The sequence below is a fragment of the Vipera berus genome, assembly GCF_964194415.1.
Source record: "Vipera berus genome assembly, chromosome: 1".
Lineage (NCBI taxonomy): Eukaryota > Metazoa > Chordata > Lepidosauria > Squamata > Viperidae > Vipera > Vipera berus.
In genome coordinates, this window is record NC_138202.1 from 65,340,432 (window position 1) to 65,367,322 (window position 26,891).

Genomic DNA, 26,891 nt, shown 5'->3' on the forward strand with positions numbered 1-26,891 from the left:
GAGCCACCGCATCCCTACTACAGACTATAGGCACATTTATATAAGCCCTTGGATGTAATAAGATTTCTTCTAACTGAACATGTATGTGGGCAAGCTAAATGTTTCATAGTGTTCAGAAAACAAACATTGCTAAACTAATATTAATTGATATTAAAGTGAGGTTTTGAACTGTGTAGGCATTTCATATGCATGCAGCACTATTCAGTGCAAATTGAATGCTGGCATAAGTGAAATCTAGCAGCATTTGTATTTCCTGGGAAATATTTGAGAAAGAAGAAAATATGTGGTTGCTCCTATTCTCTGGAATGATCATAAGACAAGCTTCAACTCTTTCCCCCTTTAGTAAAATCATTAAGACTTGGATTTTCCCCCAAGTATTCTGACTGAAAATTTGGAAGATTGGTCCCTTCCTTAATTTTACCTCCTAAAACCGTTCCTACCCCAAAAATGCAAGGGAGTAGGCCCAAACATTTGAAGTCATTTGCTCTGGAGCAGTGCTTTGCAAACTTGGCAACTTCAAGACGTGTCGATTTCAACTCCCAGAATTCCCCCACCACACCATTAACAGATGTCCCTCCTCAGCTATAAAAGCCCACAGAACTATTTCAACAGGATATTTTTCTACTATTGTACTTGGGAAATATAGCACATATAGCTCTTGCTTTCAACAGAGGGAACAATTAGAAAGTTGAGAACACAGACAAGTAGAGGCAGCTACTGCATTGTTTCATTTTACTTAATAATAGATACTTTGCTTTGCCCAATAATAACCTGAGTGTAACAAATTCCAGTTTTAAAAAGGAATTTTTCCATATGTAGCTATCTCAGTTTCCTGCAAGAGCAGTATCTAAACTTTGATCTTTCAAAAATAATCACATTAAATTTTTTCCAGTCAATACTGCTAAGGTATACAGATAAAGGGTATTTCCTTTTGAAATAAATTAATATTAAAAATCAGGTTATATGTACAATGGAAAGAACTCCCAGATTTGCTTCCATTTCAACTTAGTAAAATGTGATTACTGAATATACTGTTTATGGAAAATTGCAGGAATGTAGGTATGGAAAACCATGTATCATTGATAACTGGCACTAAGTTGCTAAATATTTGTGCTGGCGTATGTATCCCTCCTTATAATATTGTGGCAGTTTATGCCATTAACTGGCTTTGCAATTTGTCATGTCCATTTCAGACATGCAAAAATATTTCACCTAGCAGGAAGGGATGGGAGAGCTCCTTTGAGAAATGAGTGAGCCTGATTTTTTTTTAAAAAATCTTCTCTTCAAAAATAACCACACAGAATTTTCCTTGCACGAAAACTGCTCCATTCCTCAACATCATGCCTTTCCATTGAAGTTACTTTGGAACAGGTCAGCTTCTTAATTGCAACTTCTCTTTCGTCAATTATTTATTTAACAAAATTATCCACCAGTTTCCCTAATAGTTCAGTCTGAGTGACAATAATAATAAAATATCCTCCCTGCCAAAAACCATAGCAACTGCCAATCATTAAGTTAATATAAACAAGCTGCATAAAATAGGCTTAAACTGGAAAGATTTAGGAAATATTTTTAAGGACTCATTGTGTATAAAACTAAATACATTAGTTCAAAATAGGATTAGGTTTGAACAGCACTAGTATTAGAAAGAGTGAGACTTTTGCCTCAGATTATTTATTTTATGTACGTATTTATGAATTTTATTTGCCACCTATCTTGTTTCGAAGCAATTCTGGCCATAACACATTTACGTTCATAAGTATCATACTTGTGATTCTCCTTTTGTGAAGGATAGAATGTCTTAGGACCAAGGTGAATAACCTAACATACCCACTACTAAAAACCAACTAAAATTGGCAGAAAAAATGAGAGTTTTGGGCCTCTTTGAAAGAGTGTTACAAGGAGGAATAAAGTGGTTTGTTTCTCACAAGGTTCTACTCCATTTCCAGCCTTAACCTTAGGAAAAAGGGGAAATAGGATCAAACAAGTCCCTGTTCAAAGATCTGTACACATTTTTCTACTCTTTCTTTTCAGTTCACAGGGATGCAAATTTGTCTTGCATCTCAGCAGAACTGAGCACCAAGGGTGGAAAGTATTTGCAGATTTAGCTTTATGGTTTTGTATGCCTCCCATCACACACATTGTGGTGCCAATGGAAAAAGAAAGCCAGAACTGTATAGATTGGAAACATGCAGAAGAGGCCTTCATCCTGCGGTAGATAGACAACGGCTAAAATAATGATGATGATGATGATGATGAAGTTGATGATGATTACATAATTTGATTCTTGAAAAGGACACATCATATTGAATTTTGTATGGACATATAATCATACTTCATAAAATGCATGCCTCTGATGGATTAATGTGAGAAGCTGTCAGAGAAAAGTGTCCTATCTCTTTAGATTTTTTCCTTCTGTTTTATGATTTGAACTATCACTGTAGGAAAATACTGAATAAAGAAATATTTAGAATTTACTAATTTTCAGATACTGTTTCATACACACAGATACATATTTAGCAACAAAAGTCAGGCCATGATATTGAGTTTTGAACTCTCCAAAAAATAATGAAAGGCAATAGATGGATGTTGTATTATTGTTCAGTAATAAAGTAAAATTAGATTTAGTTAGAATCCAACCTATCTATTGAGCATCATATTAAAAAGATATCAGTCTAAAAGCAACTGGTGTTTTTATATCATTTAATATTTGTATACTTATTCAGCCAGTCTAGCATGCTTTGATTACATTTCTCTAATTTTTCATATCCCAAATATCTACCCTTATATTCATCTACACCAACTTTCTCCTAATTGTTGTTGGATTCTATGAATTTATCACTACTTTCTTTGCATGCTGGTCTTGATGAATGATGAAAGAAAGTTGTTGAACTATGTATGCAAAAAGAAAAAAACCCTATATAGTGTTGTCCATTGAATTTTTATCTTTAAGTTGGACTAAGAAATGAGCAAGTGGGTAAACAGCAGGTGACTGTAGCTTTGAAATGCTTTTGATGCTGAGTGTATAAATTGCCTTCCAGAGGACATTTTTTCCCCCAACTTGTTTTCCAAGTTATTGACTTTCAGCCACCCAGAGGAAATATGCCACTGTGCCAGTGACCAGAAGTCAAATTACTCTGGACTGGTGCGGCATGGCTTTGTCTGCATACTATACAATGAATACATTTTAGGAGGCAACAAGAGTTACCTTAGTATCACTCATTTGTTGTGAGATTATTATAAATGGTGTTAGATATTTCACATACATAGAAGAAAAGGTCATCTTGATAAGCCAGCAATTGTATCTGTTCAAAGATCTTTGCACTGTAAATATCTCAAGGGAAAGATTATTATTGGCCTCAGCCCAGCTGGCGTACATCAGCCTGTCAGAAGAGTGTCCCACCAACTGTTTTGAAAGGAGAAGAGCCAAGCAACTAGTCCCAGATGTTCTGTTCCAAATATCAACCTGCAACATTGCTTATTTTCCAAGAAGACTGTGTGAAGACAACCATCTGTGAATGCACCACCACATGTGGGAGCAATAATAATTGTTAGCGTTAGTAAATTCTTTGCAAGTGTTCTTTATGTCTTATATAGTTATGAATCCTTAAATATGGGGTATCTGCAGGGCAAGGTGGTGCTATAGCAGAACAATTGAAGCTCTACCTGGTTTTTAAGCATTGCACATAAACAAAGAGGGAGCTTCAATTGTAGCATCCCAGTCACCACCTTGACTTTTTAAATCCTGTGCCAAGGGCAATCCTGCTTATAACAATCCTGTACAGTCCATCAGCATGATTTTTCCCAGATGGAGATATGCATGAAGGAGGGCTGATATTTTTAAAGAATCCCCAATAATGCCATTTAGAGTGAACAGCTGTTTTAATATGATTAGAAAAGGTAGCTTCATTTGATAAAATAACCTTTGATAGAATCTTATAAATGAATAGATATAGATAGATAACCATTTAAGTATAATCTGCTTTACAGATCTTGTCTGGAGGAAAAATAGAGCAGAGATTATAGAGGAACCAAGACTGACAGAGGAAATAAATAATAATGGAAGCATTTCCTATTTTTTCTGCTGATTTTCTGGCAGTAGTTCCTTAGTATGATGTCAGCTGATCAGCCAATCACAAGTGTAGATTGAATCAAGACTTTCTTAAAGCAGACTGCTGCGATTGGATACAGGTGATCCTTGACTAAACCTCATTTGAAGTTACAACGGCACTGAAAAAGTGACTTATGACCTTTGTTCACAGTTATGACTGTTGCAGCACTCTCATGATCATGTGATCAAAATGTGGGTGCTTGGTATCTGGCATGTATTTATGATAGTTGCATTGTCCCAGGTTCGTTTGATCACTATCTTCCCAGCTGGCTTCTGACAAGCAAAGTCAAGGGGGAAAGCCATACAATTCACTTAAAAACTGCAGTGATTCATTTAACAGAATATGTCATAAAATGGGGTGCAATTCACTTAACAACCGTCTTGCTTAGCAATGGAAATTTTGGGCTTAATTGTGATTATAAGACTATCTGTATATATGTTTTGTTCCTATATTAGAGTTGTTTGAATTGATTTGTATTAGATTCCTTAAAATATTTCAATGTTTGTATCACTGATAATCTGGCTTTCTTGCATAGGCAGTTTATTACATTTCTGCTTAAAAATATTACCATTAATTTGCATACAACCAATAACATTGTAAATTATACTGCATGTGTGGTTGACTTCATTAAGAGGGTAGTAGGCAATAGCTTCTTATAATTCTGAGAACTTCTGGTTATGGCGATTGCTAGAAGCACTTGGGGAATAACTCCATAAAAATAATAATTTAATATTGGAATAATTTCATGACAAACGTTTCTGGTTTTATACCATATTATGAGCACATATTTCAATATTCTTGATATTTTTGTTGCTTCTAGCCAAGATGAATGAAAAGGCATCTATCAACCAAACATTTGAAGGGATGTGAGAAACAGGATGGAGAACAGGATATACAGGGTCTTAGTATATGGAAGAGGATATATATAAGCTCTTTGTAGCCTTAACCACTATAATTTAAGTAGCCCCGTGTGTTTGGCTAAGTGACAGAATACAATGAAATGTTAAATTAGCCTGTATGGTGTTAGTAAGGACAGAAGAAAAATTTTATTTAAAGAAAGTAACATTGTATTTCATGCCAAACTGAGGTAATTTCCTTCCCTTTTCTATATTTCCTTGCTTCTCAGATGTATTGGTGCTTGTCAGAGCTCACCTGAAAAAAGCATTATTCAGATTAAATGTAAAGGAAATATTTTTGTACATGACCTAGATTCATAAAGAAATACTACCAAAGGTAGCTCCCTTCCAGTAAAATTACAGCATTAATTGAAGTAATAAATAGAACAGTGTTACTGCAGCATAGAGTGAAGATTTGGTGACTATTGCACACTGAGTTTTCTATATAAAAATAGTTGGAACTTTGCTACTTATAGTTCCTGAAAATGGAATGGTGATTTACAACCTTTTATGTAGAAAAAGCTAAGTTGGGAGAGTTAAAGGCCTTCATTCTGTGAATGAATGAGATAAGCAGCTATACAAATATAATAAGTAAGTAATAAATAAAAATAAATCTGTTTCTCATAAATTGCCATTATTGGAGCTCTTTGTTTCATTGTTTACTTCCTTGGATATAATTGTGCTACAATTATAGCAATAGCACTTAGACTTCTATACTGTTTCATAGTACTTTATAGTACTCTCTAAGCAGTTTACAGTGTTAGCATATTATTCCCAACAATCTGGGTCCTCATTTTACCGATCTTGGAAGGATGGAAGTTTGAGTCAACCTTGAGCTGGTCATGATCGAATTTCTGACAGTGGGCAGAGTCAGCCTGCATTATTGCATTCCAACCACTGCACCACCACAGCTCCGTAGGATTGATTTGCATTATTTTTCAGTTGAGATAATTCATTTATCAACTGAGCCATGATGATTTTTTTCAATGTCAATGGTATTCAGGTTGTGCTCTGGATGTTTTGGGATTGCACCCAAGATGTCTATTAGTATTTTCATATATGGTGGACCTGCAAAAAGGTTAAGGCTTTTTGGATAAAAATTTGGTGGAATATGCAGAAGATCTTCAAGCAAAGGATAAAGTTTTGTCCGCAATTGTTTTTATTGGGCATAATTACAGATGCTACTGTTGTGGACATTAAGTTGATGTTGAACTTAATCACAGCAGCAAGACTCTTAATAGGTCAATATTGGAAAAAGGAGGAACTGCCGACTATAGAAGAATGGACTCTAAAAGTTTCGGACCTGGCGGAAATGGCAAAGATTTCGGCTTACTTGAAAGATCATTCGCAAGAACGTTATATTATGGAGTGGAAAAAGTGGATTGATTATATCCAGAACAAATATGGGACTAAAAAGTTTCATTTAGCATTTGAATAAGTTTTCTTTTCTTTTTATATGTAATATTAGTATTGCTTGTAGTCATTTCATATGAGCTAGAGTGCGATAGAATTAGCAGTTTATTGTTGTTAGCATATGGATGTTTATGATTGTTCTTCGTTTTTATACCTTGTATTTAGCTCTGGGAAGTCGGGGGGGAGGGGGGAATGGGAGGGAGGGATAGGGAGGGTTAGGTAGGGGTGGGTGGAGGGAGGGGGGGATTGTTAAAGATAAAATGTACTGTAAAACTTTTCAATAAAAAAAAAGATGTCTATTAGTATTACTACTGCCTTTGCTTTCTTTTGCCACAGTTGTTCTATTATTATTATTATTATTATTATTATTATTATTATTATTATTATTATTATCTTTTATTCATTAATCATGAACCTCAATCAACTGAACGTTCAAACTGACTGGCGCTAATGGTTGACACGGGTTGCTGCCAGCATCCTAGGTAGCAGCCAGGTACCTCCTTAAAATGTAAGATGTTTTGAGTAGCGCAGTTTTTTGTGGCTTTGCTGGAGTTATTGCAGGAAGCTACAATTTCTTGATGTATTTTGCAAAGATTTTGGACATAGTTTCCGATGCCAATGGGTATCACTGTTACACATTTCATCCATAATTGCGCAGTTTCAATGGCCAGGTCGTGGTATTTCATAATTTTTTCCAGTTCTTTTTCTTTGACTCTGGCATCTCCTGATACAGCGATATCAATCAACTGTATGCTTTGGTTCTCTACGACTGTGATATCTAGTGTGCTGTGTTCCAAATGGCGATCTGTCTGTATTCGAAAGTCCCACAAGATCTTCACCCTCTCATTCTCGACAATTATTATTATTATTATTATTATTATTATTATTATTATTATTATTATTATTATTATTATTATTATTATTATTATTATTATTATTATCATTATCATCATCATCATCATCATCATTGTTATTATTATGACTGCTCCAGATTATTTTATTTGCTATACTGTTCTCTGTGGAGATTTATATTTAAAAAGCTGTCTTTACTGATGTGATTACAGTTTTTATATAGATTTATATTTTACTTTTAACTGATTGTATAGGAGCCAGAGAATTGTTAAGGGTGGCATCATTCAGTAACAAACAAATAATAGTTTGTTCTTTGCCAAAGACATAATAAACAAAACAATCAAATTCATATGCACAGGGTGAATTTCACACTGAAAAGAAGAGGAGAGGGTAGAAATAGTGGTGTGTATTGAATCTTCTGTTCTGTTACAGAAACATTGATTAATCGAGATGTTTACTCAATTGGTTTAGAATAAAATGGGATAGAAGATCCCTTTGCCTATGTCTAAAGTGCAAAACACAGAGATAGTGCACTTTCTTAAACATACTGAAGAGATTAGCTATATGCAGCCATATGGCTGCATACACGTTTTTTTAAGACAAAAACTTGGAAACCCACAAAAACCTCTTCTACATTCTTGCATTTAGCTAAGGACCTGGGAGAATTCAAATGAGAAAGAACAAACAAAGGGGAAAGTACACAGAGCACTGCCTATCTTAATATTTCCTGAAACTGACTCATTTCCATAATGCACCTGGTTTTTACTTTTTTTTTACAATGAATTCTACTATTTTTTACAATATGGATTTGCAATAAAAATCCAGTCTCAAAAAACGTTCTTATTTTGCTCATCTCTAAGCATTGTGTCATAGGATGTTTGTGTTAACATATCTTGCTCTTTTATTTTGAAATATTATGTCCCATACACTAGGAGATCCCAAAAAAGACCTAGGCCTTGATTAGAATATAGCTGAGGCAAAATAAAAGAGAAACAGTAGATTCAGAAGACTGACCTGAGCGATTGCCTATTTAACGTATCCATAGTATTAAATAAAAGCTTTTTCTCATCAAAGATTTCCATACAGTAAACCCAAAATATAAATAAGGAATTATTTCAGATAACGTCTACTCAAGTACCTCAGAGGCACTTATTTCATTAAGTATCAGGGGAAAAACCTGAGAGTGTGGTGAGATATGATGGGCTAGAAATAACATAGTGAATCTAGATTTTCCATTATTTTTAAATAATTGAAACTCAAACTAAATGACTCTGGGTAGTATATGGAACAATCAATAAGCAAAACCCAAACCATATACTATTAAGACATGTACAATAAATAAATATAAAATCCAAAATATAAAATGGTGAACTGGTAATATAACAACCAAAAGGAGAATGTAGTTGATTACATTCTCAAAAAAGGCAAGTCTTGATGGCTTTCTAAAGGAGAGAAGAGTTGGGGCCCTATCCATTCTCGGGGTGGGGACATCATTCCAGAGAACAGAAATATGTGGCAGATTACTCTAAATAAGCAGGATAGAAAACCTTTACTGATACATCTTTGGGGGTCAGGTATTATGTAATTAAGGACATTATAAAGGTCTGAAAAGTATTTGATGACCTTCCAAAAACTTTAATAGCTTCGAATAATTAATGTATTAGAAATATATATATATATTAGAAATAAAGTTTCCAGACCACCAAAGGTTCATTAATTGTATACTCAGATAAATATTTGTTCATACAATATTTCTACCATATTAAGCATGGTGCTGTTACAAAACTATATGTTTCCTTTTTAGTGAGATGCTAGATTACTGATCATTTCAAGAGTTGTGGCTAATACAGAATAATAGAATTGGAAGGGATCCTGGAGGTCTTCTAGTCTGGGGATCTCCAACCCCCGTCCATGGCCCACATCACAAAACCATCCCTTCTCCCTCCCCCTGCTGCCACCACCGCCAGTCCCCAGAGTTGGAATGGTTGGGGACCACTGTTCTAGTCCAACCCCCTGCTCAGGCAAGAGACCCTGTACCATTCCAGACAAATGGCTGTCCAATCTGTTCTTAAAAACCTCCAGTGAACACCCACAATGTTTGAAGGAAGCCATTCCACTGATTGTTTTCACTGTCAGAAAATTTCTCCTTAATTCTAATGTAAATGGTTAGAGAAACACTGAAAAACTGAAATAAAAGTTTTCATAACAAGTGTAACTACATCAAAAGGCACAGACTATGAAAAATTAACTTGAAGTCATCCATGAGGAAATTCAATGTATATTTTCATGATCATGAGATCCCATCTTAATTTATCTGGCCCATTTTTTGAAATATTATTCTAAACAGCATGATGGGTATGAACTTCCAAAAAACTAGTTGTCTTGTTCAGATAGAGCCTCTCTATTTCCAACAAATTAATCTAAGAATGAAAGCACTTAAGTGCTTGTCATAATTGCTTGCCTCATTTTTGATTCTTCCATTTCAGAAGATGAAAGCCAGATTAATCCAATTAATAAAATGACAAACACTAAACACAGAAATGTTCATGGGTGTCTTTGATGCTCAAGGAAGTGATGAAATTTATACCACAAGGATCACTTTCCCTAGCACAAGATCAAACTTTTAAGGGCCTTTTGCCAATTGTTTAAGTAGACTTTGGCTATGTGTGTTAATCTGACACAATTAAATGGGTTTAATTGGTTTAAGTTGTCAGCATAAACACTAGGGGAGCTGGAACTCTCTAGCTCAAAAGAAAGACTAAAGAAGAATATGCAAGTATTAGTATTGCATTACATTTTTTTTCTTCTTTGTCTAAGAAACTTATAATAGTCTTTTGATAAGTATTACAAAATCCTTACATTGGAGAAGGAGATGGGATAAATTTCCCCAAAGCTTCCTCTCTGTTCCTAAGTTATATATTCTGGATATTTATTTTATTTTATTATATATTTGCATGGGGAAATTAGTGGGACTCAAACATTGCAACTTCCTACTTTTCAGTCCTCTCTTTGTAAACAATTTCAAATAAACGTACATAATAACTTTTATGTCACAGACATGAAATCTTAGTGTGCAAGCCCTTTACACAAAGGTCTGTCCTTTTCTATGTGTCAACATTGCACACATGTCCAACAGGCGGGACTTTGACTGCAGTGCTGGTACAACTAGCATAACTTTTTGATTCTGATCCCAAAGCAGACCCCACTTTCTTTGCAGTGTATTAAAATTAAGTTTTAATGGGAGATATTAAGCGCAAGTAGGAACACACAACTTGTCCACAACAATTCTGTTAATATATTGAACACTAAATGTTTAAAGGAATATGTGGGTGCATGACTATAAGTATCTGGAAAGCAATTTGACAGTTTAATGACATAAAAATAAAAAAAACCCAGTAGCTTAAGTTCTGTTGACTACTTAGTTTAAAGAACAAATGGATTTTAGAAATTTGCTCTTGGCAAGCAAAATAGAATTGCACAATAGGTTAGAAGCTGTTGATATCAAATTATGATGTCTTTTATAATCATTTATAATGTATTTTTCCTGTTTTTTTATTTTTAAATAATTTTTATTACAGAGGTTTTCAACAGAATAAAAACAATACCAATTTTAAATTGAAAGTTAGAAGAATAATGAAAAAGTAAGTGAAAAACAAATAAAAATAGTAGAAAAGAAAGAAAAATATAAGGTTACAAAACAGTTTTAAGTTCATTTTTTTTATTTTTAATACAAAACCCAACACAAAGTATTGCATTATCTAAGGAACCGATGGTTCATTATATAACCATAATCCACAGCCAAGTAAAACAAACAGTGGTTCTATATCTAGAGGTCTTTGGAGCCCCATAGTACCAAAAAGACTAAGTAGAAAACCAGAGGAATGAAGATGCCAGCATATTCTAGTACCTGCTTTCAAGTGGATGGACTTTATGATTGCCCGGCACATTTTGACCTTAATTCTTCCTTCAGGAATAATTTAATTTATTCATTTAAGTGTTTCAAGGAGAGCCATGGAAAATGTGAGAAACGTTTGGATGGAGCTTATATTTTAAAGAAACAAGAGCCAACATTTTAAGAATTTATTGGAGTTGTTCCTTTCTATTTTTGCTACCCATTTGTTTTCTCCTCTTTTCACTGGTTTTTTTCTCACTTAAAAAAATGACTTAATATTTTGTACCATCAGGACATTCATCTGTATGATCCTACATTAATGGTTGAAAGGAGTCAAGGAGCAAAAACAGGTACATTGGAATGTAGATTATATATGCAAATTTGGGCTTAATACATTTTAAATATTCTCCTGAACTTGTTGAATGCATATAAAAGCTTCTATATTCAACTTGACCAAACACATAAGGAATCTAATGAGAAAGCTGACCCTGTCCAGCAATGCCTACTTAGCAGTTAATGAATGTACTGTAAATCTCATTATCATTCAGCAGAAGGCAGCTGGCACTACGCCAGATGTTCCTAGCATTCCTCATTGTTAGCTATGCTTCCTAAAGAAGTAGCACTGTAGCAACAGCAGCTGTTTATCCCTGTAAAGAGCACTGTGTATAGCAATCATGTTCAGGCTGACATAAACCATGAAAGAGCCAAGCCAGTGAACAGTGAAATACGGGGTGGGGCTCCCATTATGAGATTTGTAATTTTAATTATCTTCAGGAATAATAAAGGGATGCAACTGTGATTGATTTGAGAATCCCACCTGTTACAGACTTTAAGTTATAGACTTATAAACTTCCCCTTGAGGTGCTCAAAAGGATGATGAAATTGGAACAAATTTGATCATTGTCAGATGAAATATTTCATGTTAGTGAACAAAACAAATGGAAAAATGTGCTTACATTTTATAAGATGATAGCTGTATTCCCCTAAGTTCTCAGTAAATGGCCTGTAACAGCCCTTCTACTGGCACCTTTTTGATGGCTTGCAAGCTGAAATTGCAGGAGGAGCAGAACAATCTTTCAGTGCAGGTTTCTTGGATATTGAAATATGTGCATCTGTGAGAGCAGATATTTTAGCACTTTTGGAAAGCTTCCAAAACATCTGTCATTTCTACTCCCATGAATGTAATGGTATTTCTGAGAACTGTGTAAAAAATTAAGAGCAATCCTTTTTGTTTAGGTGAAAGAGCTATCTGGCACAGTATTATGTTTGTCACAATGGTTAACCAGTTGCATCTCCGTCATCTATGAGTTGGTTGAGAAGGCAATAATCATTTCCTGCCCCTAGTATTCTGATCCTATAAGCTCTCCGTAAGCTAGAGACAGTATCACTCGTATATAAATTCATTAAATGTATTAACATAAAGTGAGAAATTGAAATTTAGCTTTACTCCAATGTTACTGTAAGGCAGAGAAAAAATTAAAGTTAGGTAAAAGGGAGTCTGCATGATCACAGTCTAGATTATATGGTAGCCTAGACATAGCAAATATCTAAAAATATCAGAATAAGAATATTTATCATTTTTAAGTGATGATTTTAATACATATAATTTATGCCAAGTGTACCTTAATAAGATCAAAGAACCAGAACATACTGGATAAGAAGATTATTAAAAAGGATACACATTCAAATGTGGAATTCAAATTAATAATAATTCATTGCAGATTTAGAAAGGGTAGTATGAATAAGGCATTGTATAATCAGTCAGAACATGTCCCGTGCAAGAATTATACTCTGCAATGATTAAAAGGAAAAACAGCTCCAGAATAATTTATATTCATATTAGGCCACTCATAATTCTCCCTTTCATTTCATTCCTAAATAACAGCAAGCATTGTCCTTGATCCAGAGTTGGGAAGAAGACATTTGCTGTCCTGCTTCTGATTTTTGAAGATCAGATTGGATTTGCCACCAAGATGTCCTCTGAATGAGTTGTTTGGAACATAAACATAACCAATATTTTGAGCTGGTAAGAAGATTTTCATAGTCTCTGGCAGCAACAGAATGAAATCTCTCAAAACAAGACTGATCATTTGGGAAGAAGATTATTGCAGGATAGCTTAAAATGCTTTGACCAGAGTAAAGGGGTCTTTAATCTATCGCATCTGCCACAATCCAGAAAACATTTAAGAATGAGTATGTCATTAACCTTTCAACAATGGCAATGCCCAGTAATGTTGACAACTGAAAGGGGAGAGTATAATTGCATATTGTAAATTGCCAGTGAAGACAATCCTAGACTGGAATTACAAAACTCCAGATGATCATTAGAAAGTAGATGGAGTGGGCTTCCGGTCTGTGCACGCGGTGCCAGCGGATGTGCTGGAAGAAGCCTTTCCCCGCCGTCCAATCTTTCTTCCTTGGAGGACCCCGAAAAGGGTCGAACATCTCCCTGGAGGGGCAACCACTGTGTGGAGGCCCTCCTTGTGATCGCAAAAGGGCGGCAGCCCTCTGTTTGATCTGGAGCAGCTCCTCTGGCCTGAAGAAGAAGAGATCGGCCATCAACATGGCCATCACTAAGCCGCTCCCTGCCGAAAGCCAAAATCACCATCAAGCACAACAAAGCAATCTGGAGGATTTGGGTGAGACCTTACCTTTCTTACTTCCCTAATTACTTCCCTGTGGGACTTTTCTGAAAATCTTCTCCCCCTCTCTTGAAAGATTGGTGACTGCTTACTTGGGGAACTAAAACCTTAAAGTCTCAAAAGAAACCAAATGACTAAGCTAAATAATTAAACAACCCTATTTGTACCTCTGGAATTTTTGGGCTACTAAAACGTTCTTATCTCTGTGGGGACCTTCTACCCTATTTATTGCTAACAAATGGACTAATTGGATAAAAGCCTCATATTAGTCTGGAAAAAGATTCTACATGCTACTGAGGACATCTCGTGGTGAAACCTGGTATAGTAAATAAACCCTTTTTAATTGTGAGATCTGGCTGTAACAGATGTGTCCTTGACATTATCTCTAAAGATAAGAATTGGGAACACCTGGCACCAAAAACAACCTTTAGGAATAGTGGAGGTGGACATTCACTGATTCTTATTAAGATGTTGTTGTTGCTAGCTGCTAAGTCCTGTCCGACCCATCATGACCCCATGGACAATGTTCCTCCAGGCCTTCCTGTCCTCTACCATCTTCTGGAGTCCATTTAAGCTCACACCTACAGCTTCAGTGACTCTTTCCAGCCACCTCATTCTCTGTTGTCCCATTCTTCTATTGCCCTCAATCTTTCCCAGCATTAGGCTCTTCTCCAGTGAGTCCTTCCTTCTCATTAGGTGGCCAAAGTATTTGAGCTTCAACTTCATGATCTGGCCTTCTAAAGAGCAGTCAGGGTTGATCTCCTCAATGATTTTATAATTCATGCCTATTGATTTTGTAATATATTTCTATAAATCAGTAAAGACACCTCCACTAAAGACCTATCTGTAAACATCAAAGAAATGGAGGATTATATTCCACCACTTGGCTATAAACATATACTTGATACAATTTTGACAATGACTGAACAAATAAAAGCCAGACTTAAAGGCAAATCTGACAGCATAAACCCACTAAATATAGTACATCAAGAATCTAACCAAACAAACAAAAACTATAACACCAACATGACCTCTTACCTAAGCCAGATGGGACTGAAAGAAGAAGAAGACCAGACTGAATTAATGACAACTATACTATGCCAAACATGGAGACCTGATTTATGACAACAACAATTTAATGACTCTAAAGGAGTCACTCTCTTTGAAAAATTGACAACTAGATGGACTCCCTGGTTTCAAACAACATGTGTAGGAAGAAAGGGAGACACATTTGAGAAGTTAAAGGCAATGATATGGAAGCCTGCCTGGCACAAAAAGAAACCTAGAGTTAGATTTAAAAAATGTTTTTTTTAATGTTGGGATTTGTAATAATAAAGCTTAAAATTGCTTTTAATGGGCTAAGGGGAACTGTTAAAAGATATAAACTGATTTTATATTTAGGACCTAGATTTTTAAGGGAATGAAAATTAGCTACTAGAGCATAACTTTGAATTATATTATGGAACTTGGAATGACACAACAAAAGATACCTTGCTAATTATTGATAATTGCAAAGATGATAGATAGAATATGTTTTTGAAATATATCAAGAATGCACTTAAATGAACAATGTATGTATTTCAGATATGATAACTACTATATAACGAAATAGGGGAAATGTGGGTTACCTGAAAATTAAGTTTCTTAGATACCGTAGGCTAATTTATTTATTTATTTATTTATTTATTTATTTATTTATTTTAATTCCATTTATATCCCGCCCTTCTCCGAAGACTCAGGGCGGCTTACAAGCTTAGCAGTAGCCTTCATTCTATGTATATGCCTGCTTATTAGGGCTTTCACACACACCCCAAGCGGCATTATTACAAAGTCAGCTTAATTGCCCCCAACAATCTGGGTCCTCATTTGGAGCACTGTATTGAAATTAGATAAAACTTAAAAACAGGACATGGATAAGTATCTGTGAAAATGTATTGATAATTGTTCTAATTGATTCTGTCACAACCAGAAATGTATTAATTTGATTTTGATATTATGATTAAGGGAATTGGAGAGGGAATTTTTGTTGATCTATACTGACCTATGTACAAAAAGATTTTGTTATTGGACTTTTGATTATCCAATCACCACATTGCTTCATAAATATTTTGGATGTAAAATTAGAAAATTAATAAGACTTGTTTTAAAAAAGAAAGTAGATGGAGATTTTTAGAGACAACATCTGGGAATTCTAGATTAAGTTCTATCTACTTGGGATGGGGGAAGTAGGGCATACAAGTAGTAGTGAAACATGGCCTCTGAAAACAGAAGGAAGAAGAAAGTAAAGAGAGGAATGACTGACAGCTATTGAACTGAACGTGAATTGAAAACTCTGCCATGGCCCCAAATCCCCATTTCTAGTTTTATTTTTCTTCTAGCTTTCTGCATTTATGAACTGAAAAGAGCCTCAAACTATAATGTTTGTATTTATCTTTAAATCCTATCTCTTACATATGAATCAAAGGGGTTCGGTTACAGAAATCATGACAACTGAATACTTTACTACCCCTATTTGAGTTTGTTAAAAGAAAATATTTTTACTTACTAACTATTGGTGCGATTGGTAGGAAGCTAGCCATATTCCAGATAAAGAAGATGCAAATCTTCCAAATTTGTAATATTTTGCAAACAGACATCTTCTTTCCAGGCTCTGAAAAGTCCATTATGAATTTTTATTGTTGTTGTTGTTCCATCTTCCTAAATTTTGGGAGAATCAGAGCAAAATACACCCTGGCAGATGGTGTATTTCAGAAAAGTACAGTACATCTCTAGTCTCTAAAATTGTGTTTGATAGGCAACTGGTCATCAGTCCTCATATAAATCCTATATTCTAGACAATAACTTGGTACAACATAACATGTAAGTATTACATATCAGTTTGCTATCATCAATATAAATTGTAGATACTACTTTGTGTAAATAACTGTTGAATTCAGAAGTATTGAATAATACATAAGTTATCAGGTTTCCGTAGTTTTGCTAAAGTGATCAGTTCATTATTAATCCTTTTAACTTCTATTATTGAAAAATTGCTTATAGTTAGGCAATGTGTCCCATTAAATTCAGTGATGATGTTGGCTTGCATGTGTGTTGGGGATGTGCATGTGCTATACCCATGCCCAGTTTATATAACCGATCATTTTATTCTCATTGTCAGGAGGATGTAATTCTCATTGGTGAACTTCTTAGAACCACAGCTGCAGTAGCTACGACCACAGTAATCCTATCTAGGAAAAGCTAACATGAGTATTGCAGAAAAGTAATTTCTTCTAAATGACTACTTGTCCATTTGTGGCTTGCTTGGGATGGAGTTTGAAAATGACCCAGAACCTTCAACTGCTTATTGGTAATATATTTTGAAAACTTGTTTTTTGTTCTCCTTATTTTGGTAGCCTGGCTATTTTATATTTTAAAATGTTGCTGCTTATTTTGAATTACTATCATTTAAGAAGTTTCAGCAATGCAGTATTATTTCATGCTTTGGTTTACATTATGTGTGCTGCACTGAGATGTTTTTCAAAGGAAAAACTGTTCTAAAAATCAACATACAGAAAAAACAGCATGTAGAACAATGCTTGTGTTTACTTACTTATGTGAATATGAATCAGTTAGGTAAAAGTAAAGGTAAAGGTTCCCCCGCACATGCGTGCTAGTCGTTTCCAACTCTAGGGGCTGGTGCTCATCTCCGTTTCAAAGCCGAAGAGCCAGCGCTTGTCCAAGGACGTCTCCGTGGTCATGTGGCCGGCATGACTAGACGCCAAAGGCGCACAGAACGCTGTTACCTTCTCACCATAGTGGTCCCTATTTTTCTACTTGCATTTTTACATGCTTTTGAACTGCTAGGTTGGCAGAATCTGGGATGAGTAACAGGCACTCACTCTGTTACGCGGCACCCGGGATTCGACCTGCCAAACTGCTGACCTTCTGATCGACTAGCTCAGCGTCCTAACCCACTGAGCCACCATGTCCTTTATGAATCAATTATTAATTAGTTATTTCCAAGGAAGTGAGTTAAAGTCTGATCAGAGGAGAAATAACTGTCAGAGAGATATGCATTAATTATAACAAAATAAAACTGCATACCAAGTTTATATACCTACCAGTGTATTTAGGCTCAGGAAGGTAGGAAAAACCCGTGACACACTTGCAAAATTTGCTTCAGAATATATATATATCTAGTTTTATATTATATGAGGTAGTCTTTAAAAAGCCAATGAAACCTTAGCTAGAGAAATATTTGATTTTTTTTATACATTTGTCTGAATTATTTTCACAGTGAGATTACTCTATTCTTTAGTTAGACTTTTTAATATGTTTGTTGGATTCTTCAAAGTTTTTCATCAATATGGCTTGAAGTTGTCTATGAATCTGTAGCTAGTATGACATTCCTTGGCAAAGGTGCAAATTCCTGTAATTGTTAGCAGCAAAGGGTATGAGCAAGGTAAGGCTGTAGAACTTCCTAAAGGAAAAAAAAAACTAGGATGCTTCCAGGCAGTTCAGGTTCTGGAATAGATACCGTGATTCCCCGAAAATAAGACCCAACCGGATAATAAGCCCTATCATGATTTTTCAGAATGCACATAATATAAGCCCCACCCAAAAATAAGCCCCAGTTAAGATTGTCAGCCAGCCGGATGCATTTAGTACCATATTTCCCTGAATATAAGCCCTAACTGGAAAATAAACCCTAGTGTGTCTTTTGGAGCAAAAATTAATATAAGATCCAGTCTTATTTTGGGGGAAACACGGTAGCTACTAATATTGGGTTTTTATGATTAAGGGTGTCCAAGGAAGAAGGGGGGAAAAACAGTCAAGATGGCAGGTGCAACAGCACAATTGAAACCTTGCACGCATGACACCTGTAATTAAAGGGACAGGATTCAATTATATCACTGTAGTTGCCATTTTGACTTTAAAGTCCCACAGATACCCAGTATGTGACAAGTGACAGTTATCTAATTTTTTCTCTTATAGGTTGCATATTAGCATATGCTGTAATACCAGTATGTATTGAAAGAGTTGGGATGTCACAACACAGCCAACCACCCAGGATGTTGCAGCACAGAACTCAGGATATCACTACACTAGAGCTCAGGATGTCATCACACAGCCCATTACCCAAGTCGTTACAACACAAAAGACTAATGGGCACCCAGCCAACACCTCAGCCACACAGGATGTTACAAAACAGCCGACTAATCCACAAGCAATAACCCCATCAACCAATCAACATGTAATAACACAGCCAACCAACTCGCTTACAGCAACAAAGCCAGCACCCCACACACACACACCAATATTTATAGAGAGACGGTGTGTATATATACACACACACACATGCGTGTGCGTGTGTGCATGTAAATTTTTTGGATTGCTAACAAAGAATTAAAGGGAGACTGATATGCATTTCAAACTTATTTGTTCTCATCAGTCAGCCATACCCTTCTGAGATTCGAACCTGGGCTGATTGCACATTAGGCAGTTGTTTTATCCTCTAGGCCACAGGCTCTTTCTCGCTTTGTTAGCTGAGAAGCAAGGGAGATATGTCTTAAATGCTTGTTAAGTATTTAGATTACCTTGCTAGGCCCCAAACACACACACACACACACACACACACACGTATATGTATACGTATACGTATACGTATATGTATATGTATGTATAGGTATTGTTATTCACTCTCCCCCACCCCATTAAGCCATTCTCATTCTTTCAGGGGAAGAGATGTCTCATTCAATCTTTTGGCATTCAATTTGCATCCAGAAGCCAACTGGTAACATTCCCAATGTGGGAATGTTACATAGGAGCAACCAGGATCATAATCATAATCATAATAGTAAAGTTGGAAGGGACCTTGGAGGTCATCTAGTCCAACCCCCTGCTCAGGCAGAAAACCCTATACCATTTCAGACAAATGGCTGTCCAATCTCTTCTTAAAAACGTTCACAGCATTCACAGCTTCTGGAGGCAGGATGATTAGGGTCAATGCATTTTGTAGCTTCTGGATGCTTATCAAGAATAGTCACATAGGGCACATTGAAGTAATCCAACAGTGACATGCAATAGTGCTGAAGGGAGCTGACCATAACACAGAGGGAAAATACATGTAAACATAGAATTAAAATAACCAAACACATTAGAGAGGTAAGCAAACTTTTCAAAATAAAAAGTCTATGCTGATGAAAATGTAACAAAGATAGAACTAGTTCTGGGGTTCATGCTCTTGGTCTCCCTCTCTTGCCAAGAATGTTTGGCAATAACAAGAGTAGGAGACAATCAGAAGGAATTGCTTAAACAATATGAATTATTATCTCTATTAAATTGCTTCAACTGCAAATTATAGTGATGCCCAATTGATGATATCATTGTCTACGTTGATATCATCACGGAAAAGCCACCATTACATACTTGCATCTTGACGTCTTAAGCAAGTACAAAAGCTATAGACTATATAGGATGACACTCTTACAGATGTTTTATCATTTGGTTCTTCATGCCTCCTGCTACAAATGACCATAGCCACATGGGTCTATTTTGCTTGAAGCAGCTGTGGCCACAAATGGTCACAGAGCCACAAACATTGGCTCTGACCTTTTCTTCAAAGCAAAAACTGACATGTTGCCCATTTTCAGTTTTTCCATTCAGAAATATTTTCGAACAAGTGACTCAATGCAGTGAAAGTGAACAAGCTTTATTCTTAATCAAACTGTAAACATCAGAATGAGTTGTTTGCTCCTCCTTTTGTAATTACTAAGTGCACAGCTATTTGTATACTTTATATTGTTTCTAAGAAAGGGGGTCTTTTACCAGAAAAAGAGGTCAGTTTAGCAACTGTTGCTATTTAAAAAAAATATTTGTGCAAAGAAAAGCCTACAACAGGATTGCTTTCTAATCTATGTCCATTTTAGTTCAGCTTAACTATTTCAGGGGTTAGCTTAAATTTTAGGCATAGTATTTGCTCTATTCTCATACATTTAGTTTTTAGTTCAGTGAAACATATTAATGAACCACTATTTATCAGAAGTAATATTTTACATATATCATCAAGAGATTTTTAATTTTTAAAAGATATAAATCAGATGACACTGATCTTTTCAGCTGAAAAGCTGACTTTTTTTGAGACTCATGTAACGTGCAAAGAAAAAATGAAAAAACAAACAAACTTAGAGCAAAAATTTCTCTCTAAATAACAAAACCAACATCTGAATATATAAAGGTAAAGGTAAGGTAAAGGTTCCCCCGCACATGCGTGCTAGTCGTTTCCGACTCTAGGGGCCGGTGCTCATCTCCGTTTCAAAGCCGAAGAGCCAGCGATTGTCCGAGGACGTCTCCGTGGTCATGTGGCCAGCATGACTAGACGCCAAAGGCGCACGGAACGCTGTTACCTTCCCACCGGAGTGGTCCCTATTTTTCTACTTGCATTTTTACGTGCTTTCGAACTGCTAGGTTGGCAGAAGCTGGGACGAGTAACAGGCGCTCACTCTGTTACGCGGCACTCGGGATTTGATCCACCAAACTGCCGACCTTCTGATCGACAAGCTCAGTGTCCTAACCCACTGAGCCACCGCGTCCCTTCTTCTGAATATATACTAATCAGTAATTAGGATTTACTGAGTTATAAAATGAAATGTTTTAAGAGCACAGCTCATGTTTCACTATCAGCATTGGGAAAATACAGGTAGTCCTAAACGTACGACCACAATTGAGCCAAAATTTATGTTACTAAGTGAGACATTTGTTATATGAATTTTGCCACAGTTTACGACCTTTCTTGCCAAAGTTGTTAAGTGAATCACTACAGTTGGTAACTTAGTCACATGGTTGTTAAGTGAATCTTGACTTTGCTTGTCAGAAGGTCGCAAAAAGGTGATCACATGACCATGGGACACTGCAACCGTCATAAATATGAGTCCGTTGCCAAGCATCTGAATTTTGATCATATGATCATGGGGATTCTGTAACAGGTGCATGAAAAACTGTCATAAATCACATTTTTCAGTGCTGTTGTAACTTTGAACAGTCACTAAATGAACTGTTATAAGTTGAGGACCACCTGCAAAGGATAGATTAAAAGTACAGTCCTACATATGTCCATTAATAAATTAGGGGGGGGAGTATATTTGAAGGGTTCATAGAATTGTATAAAGATACATTTGTCTGTAGACAGCAAAATGCTTTCTTTAAAATCTCTGGATGAAGTTGACATGCATAGCTTATACATCTGCAAAAGTCAGGATCTGCCTGCAAAGAGCATATGAAATTGTTCAGGTGTACATTGTATCAGTAATGCCAAATGAATAGCCCTTTGTGATTGTGTTTTCATGGGAGTTGCCAGGAGTGGATTGGACATATACACTTTTGGTAGATCTGCTTCAACATTTATTTTTTGAAAGTAAATGTCATTCGACTTGAATCCTAACCTGGGAAGAACTTTATTTGGTTTCTTCTGGAGTTTATCTTAAAAATAGCTTGTCATTTTTGGCCCTTAATATGCCAAGCTTTGGAAATAGCAACAGCTCCAGGGCAGACAGTGTTGGAATTGTGGAAGTTGCATCTACTGTGAAAGGTGTTTTTACTGGAGCAACAAATGATAAAGAATAGGATTCAGTGTCTGTTGAATACTTCTCCAGAGTTTGCTCTCTAGCAACATAAATTTGTGGATTAAAGGTGTTGTTGTTGCGTTGTTGTTGTTTTTTGTATAGTGGAAGCTAGGATGGTAACCCTAGTGTGGTAGCTTATCTTCTCAAGGCAGACTTTCATTTGACTTGCCTCATTTAGTTTCAGCAGATAGTAGTATCCAAATTACTTTGTCTGTGCTCAAAATTTAAACAGGGTAAGGTCTAATAAGTACCTTAATGGAAGATCTGCAAGTAATGCAAGAATAGATTAGGATTTTTTAAAAAAATAATTCATAAAGAAAATAATAGCACTTCTAAATTCTTGCTAAGAAAAATGTATGAATGTGTTCATGAAGTAACTAGAGGTCAAACTTGATTTGAAGGGGTGTGATTCTATTTGAGAAGAACCCACCCCAAAATTTAAGATGCTACATGGTCCACTTCACAGAACCTACAGGTTCACATACTGTATATATTGTTTTGCTTTTGCTTAGTATGATGTCTACACTCAACCACTATAGTTCATAAGCTATGAAATGTGTTAAATCGCGTAACTGTGATTTGGCTTGGAACCTGACAATCTGAAAATTGCCAGTCCACATGTAAACATCTACAGGAGAGGCCATTCTGAAGATGCCATTCTTCTTAGGGCTCACTGGTTTAGCACATAGGATAAGATCTTTTCCTACCTCATTCCCAAGTGGAAATGAGAAGCTATATTGGCCCCCATTCACTTTGACTTTTTAAAAAAAAGTCAAGGTCCACATTCCTTTTAACCAGACATTTAACTGTTAATTGACTTTAGGAATTTTAGTGTTTGTGTGTGTGAGAGAGGGGTAGGGAGGTGGAGATCCAGATGAAGATGAAAGTAGAAAGAAACAGAGAGACAGACAGAGACAGAAACAGAGACAGCTATGTCTCTGAGCCAAGAGGCTTGGTGGAGCAGTGGGCTAATGCCTCCTTAAGTAACACCAGCTGCCTGCAATTAGTGCAGGTTCGAGTCCCACCAGGCTCAAGGTTGACTCAGCCTTCCATCCTTCCGAGGTAGGTAAAATGAGGACCCAGATTGTTGGGGGCAATAAGCTGACTTTGTAATAATGCCGCTTGGGGGGGGGGGAGAAAGCCCTAATAAGCAGGCATATACATAGAATGAAGGCTATTGCTAAGCACATTTGATTTGTGCTTTAAATTGTAAGCCGCCCTGAGTCTTCGGAGAAGGGCGGGATATAAATGGGATTTTTTTTAAAAAAAATGTGACTATGGGTACATGCAGGTAGATCCTTATCTAAATCTTGGCAACTTTAAGATATGTGGACTTCAACTTTCAGAATTTCCCTTGCTGACATATCTTACAGTTGCTAAGGTTGAGAAACACTGATATAGATAATAAAGAGAAAGATGCATAGTATTCAGTTTTTACATGCTCTTAGCCACTTTAGAAATATGAGTAGAAAACAGAGATATAAGCTGAATAAAGGAAAGAAGAAAATAAAGAAGGAATAAACAGCCCATGTATTTAAAATTCTGGCTGTATGCGATATGTGAACCCAGATATTGTCCTTAGCTCTTGCACAACAGTTCACAGGACAGTCCATTACCCAAAATTTGTTTTTTGTCACATCTCTGGATCTAATTCATATTTTTAAAGGATGTCCATGTATCCTTTGAAAAGAGGAAGGGTTTTTCTGCTACTTCCCAAGAAACAGAAGCAAAATAACAACTTTTAATCAAAATCAATTTGGACCATGTTAGCAGACGTTTTTTGTCTCTTGATGAGTGAAATCATTTGTCCCTTATTTATGAACAATGTGATCATTTCCTCAGGCAAAATGGCTGTGTCTGTTTCACAAACTGTGCAATTCATCTATTGCTTTTGTCTGAGAATGTTGTTGCGCCTGAGAAAGGCTGAGGATCTTCATGTACAAAGAGAAGAAAAGGCATTTTGTTTCTCTGGCTGGCAGGAAGAATCAGTCTGCAGACATACCTGCAGAAGTCATTAACTCTCCTACCATTTCTAGAATGAAGCTGAGCAGACACAAATAAATATAAAAATAAATTTTTAAAGGCGGTCTTGGGCTTTTCATGCCCAAGATAGGATAAATATTTTCCAAGTAAGGGGAGATCCTGTTTCCCTGATTGCTGAAACAATAATGATTTTTATAGATTTTGCATCTGAGGAAATATTGTTTGCTACAGGAAATATTGAATTCTTATATTAATTCAGGAGAATTTATATTTCCATAGGCTTTTAAATTTTATTACATTCACTGCATAGTAGTACAGCAATGATTCAAGCACGCTTCACAATAAAATACTTGACAATTATCATAATATGGGTCATCTCCGCCTATCTTTTTCTAGCATTTGCAAAGGAATGCATTTTTTGCCTGCCATCGTTTAGATTGCATTGCACAGGCCAGCCAGGGAAGAGAAACCAGCACACCAGATCCTTCTGCTGTTTGTAAACAATATCTCACCTAAGTTGGACCCCAGGGCATTGAGATGTCTTGCTTTGATTGAATGTCCTTATTTCCCCTTCCTATCCTGCCAAAAAAAATGTATGAGGTAACTGAAGCAGGATTAGTTTGGCTATGGGGGTAATACACGACACTTGTACAGAAATAATGTACACGTGAAAGAATGACATTTCAAAAAGCTGATAGAGAAGTGTTGTTTCAAAGGTCACCTGAGGTTTCTGAAGTAAGATCCCTGATTTCAATGATCATTTCCATTAAAAAAACAGTGTGTCCTTGGCTTTGATTGCACACTGGCAATGGACAAATCTGTCAGTTTCAATTTCTACTAGATTTTTATTTATTTATTTATTGCATTTTTACATCTTTAGCATACATAATTAAAGATCTTAAAATGTTAAGGAAAAAATTAACACCCCCCCAAAAAAAGTTTTCAAACTAAAAAAAGGGGAAATTTCTTATATACTATACTTATAAATAGTCACTGGTTTACTAATAGGTAGGCTAATGTAATCAATAACAAATATTATTGTTAAATACCACAAATCTCTGCCTTAGTAACACATATTGCTTAAACCATCGATTGGTAGAAAATATTGCCTTTCCAAAATAGATAAATCACACATTTCTGACAACTATTCCTTAACACCTAGAATAGTAATACCTTTCCAATTTCTCAATTTTATTCCTTTAGCCACACACCTTGGTTGATACAACCATTATTCCTAATAAATAGTCAGATTCCAAAGCTTTGTAACATCACATTACATTAACATCTTAACATTTATGGATTTTCCCTTAAATCTATTTATATACTTTAACAGTCTATTGCAGAAAGATATCAAATGATCACATGATCATATGATATAGGTCAAGGATTTTCTATTTGCTTCTGAAATAGAAAATCTGATATCTATCCTTTCAAATCCTTGGTGAGTCCAATACACCTAAACACATTTTAATGAATTAAGTTTAATTTTGGAAATTTTACAATGGCTAACTGAACAAAGATCCACTTGGTAGCAGTAAAACGTTTGGGTTCTTTGCATCTCTTTACTATCTAATGGTTATTATCTACTTTTATAGGTTCAAGGTGTTAGTGATGACTTACAAAGCCCTACATGGCATGGGTCCGGATTACCTACGGCAACACCTGCGGCCGGCGTCAACTTCCCTCCGTCCAGTGCGCTCCCACAGAGAGGGCCTCCTCAGGGTGCCTCCGATCAAAGAATGCCGATTGGTGGCCCCCAGGGGGAGAGCGTTCTCTGTGGGCGCGCCAGACCTATGGAACCGCTTGCCGGTCGAGCTCCGGATGGCCCCCGACCTTCGCTCCTTCCGGCGCGATCTCAAAACCTTCTTTTTTGAACAAGCTGGCCTGGTCTGATGGGATGGGGTTGGGTTTTTTATAAATTAGTTTTAACTTTTAATATGTATTAATTATTACGGGCATAGTTGTTTAATCACTTTTTAATTTTTGTATCCTGTTTTTTATTATGTATTGCCCTGTTCACCGCCCTGAGTCCTTCAGGAGAAGGGCGGTATACAAATTAAATTATTAAATTAAAATTAAATTAAATTATAGTCAAAATGCAGCTAGAGAATAAGTGCTAATGAACAGCTGGAGTTTGAAGGGGGTGGAGATATGGAGGCCAACCCACGAAGCTAAGTGAGAAGAAGAAGCAAGGTCACTGGGCTCCTGGATGAAGCAGTCAACAGGCGGGGAATTCCATATTATGCAAGCTACAACAGTAGAAGTATGTTTTCCCTCATACATTGGCTAAGACAGGGACAAACATGTCAATTTCAGTACTTTCTAATTTCCAGGTAAACCAAAACAAGGCTTTCAGTCAACCAAAACAAGGCTTTCAGTCTCCCTCCCAGCTAAACAGATCAGGGATTATATGAAAAGCAGTGGTCCCACAGGAAATCAGCAGAATCTGATGGCACCATAAGTGTATTGACACAGAACATGTCATTCCAGGCAATTTCCCC